Here is a 2,122-nt window from a genome sequence, read left to right as displayed (position 1 = left end):
GGAGAAGGGTTTAATGGTTAAAACAAAAAAAATATGCTAGCCCTCTAAGGCATGTAGATATGGGAAGGTACAGTGGGGGGTGAAAGGTGGTGAGTTAGTTTTATTTGCTATACGTCAACTACAGTTTAATATTGAAAAGGTTAAAAGGGGTTAAAAGGGTTTTGAGTGAATGGGTTAAGGTGCTTTGGGGATATATGCAAATTTTCAGGTGAGAAAGCTGTACTTTATTTTTATCTACGCGGATAAGGGTTACAGTGGGGGGTTGGGGAACAAAAGGGGAAGGAACTAGGGGGGAGAAAAAAATAAAAAGGGGGAAGGTGTTGTCGGAAAGGGTTTTCAGGAGGGGAGGATCGGGGAAGTTATAGTTTTGACATAAGGGATTACGTGTGATCCAAGAGGGAAGTGTAGAGGTAATTTTGTGGCGGGGAGCAAGGGGAGGGGGGTGAGGAAAGGGTTTAGGGGGAATATGAGTAGGAGGAGGGGGATATCGGGAATCACTGGGGTGAAGGGGGCGGGGAAATTTTGGAATTTTAGGGTAGAAGAGGGGTTCGGTGTCGTTTGGACATGAGTAGATAATTTTGAAAAACTTAAGTTTTTGAAATGGAGTTGGTTTTGGGGGTTTTGTGAGACAGGATTTTTTTTTTGGGGGAAAAAGGGGACGGTGTTGAGGAGTAGGGCAAGGTAGGGGGAGATGAGTGTGGGGAGGGGAGGGGGGACTGTTTAGTTGCTGAGGTAGTGCGGGGAGGAGAGGGGAAAGGTGTTGGGGCTGCAGTAGATTTTGGGGAGTGTTGGGTTTTAGAATGGAAAAAAGAATTGATAGGGAAGGTACGAGGTACAAGGGGGGGAAGCAAGATGTAGAAGGGATAGGTTGGGGGAATGGGGGTTAAGGTTTAAAAAAAGAGAAATGTGTAACATCTAAGGTATGACACTATAGTTAATTTTGGGGAAGGGTGGTTGAGTTATGTTTTAGTTGTCTAAGCTGGGCAAAGGAAGGGAGGAAAGGGTTGGGGTGGGGTGGGTAAGGGTTAGATTAGATAAAGGGTAAGTATGCTTTTGAGGAAAGAGAATGGGTTGTTGAAGCAAAAAGTGTGGGTTTCTTTAAGGATGTCTGATAGGTTTGGGAGGCGGGTCGGTAAGGTGGGGAAAGCAGGGTAGGGGTTTGTTTAAAAACGTGGCACGACATAGGATGTGTGGGATTGAAAGAGGAACATTACAAAGGAACATAAGGGTGGATCAGTTTGGGAAAGATAGGAGTGTGTTAGAGGGGTGTGGCCAATCGTAAGCGGGCGAGAGGGGTTTCCCCCAAAAGTCTGTTCGAGAAAGGGAGCTGCCAGGAGGAGATTGATAGTTTTACAGAAGGAATTTATTAGTGTGGAGGTTTGAAAAAAAGATGCCATCGTTTATACAAGAAGGCATAAAGTGTGGGAATAACCCGTGGGGGGATAGTGAGAAGTGTGGTTGGTATGATGTGGAAACGGCGTGGCGTGCAGTGTATCTGCGGTTCATTGCCGGGGATTCCAACATGGCTGGGCCCCCAGAAAAAATTTTGATTGTTTTAGGCGTGTGGACAGGAGAACAACCAATTTGGATTAACAAACAAGGGGGTGGGGGTGTGTTTTGATTTTTATGAGATTTAATGAGTTACGGGAGTCAGAAAAATTGTAAAAGAGGAGAGAAAAAGTGAGTATATGTTTTTTGGAGCAAAAAAGGAGTGCATACAGTTCTGTAGTAAGGACATGGTTTCAGGAGGGGGGGATATTTAAAAAGTACGAGGGGGGAAGTTTATTTAAAAACCCAGCAGTAGGTGGATTTGGACCCATATATAAAACATGAATACGAGGGGAAATGAGTGGAGAATGGTCAAGGAAAGTGGAGAAGGAAAGTAGGGGGATTTTTTGATTTGGGGGTCGGGGAAAAACAGAAGCGCAAATAGGGGGGAGGTATAAGCCATGGAGGGAGGAAGGAAGGGGGAAGGAGAGGTTGGAGATGGGGGGGGGGAAAGGGAGAGGAGGGTATCCATGTGGAAAAAAGGGTAGGAAACGGGAGAAAAATTTAAGGTAAGAAGTAGGGATTGGGGATATTTGTTTGTGAGGGAAATTTGGTGGAATCGAACATAGCACGG

This window comes from Penaeus monodon, chromosome 35 (assembly GCF_015228065.2).
Source record: "Penaeus monodon isolate SGIC_2016 chromosome 35, NSTDA_Pmon_1, whole genome shotgun sequence".
Classification (NCBI taxonomy): Eukaryota; Metazoa; Arthropoda; class Malacostraca; order Decapoda; family Penaeidae; genus Penaeus; species Penaeus monodon.
Note: the sequence above shows the minus strand (reverse complement) of the source record.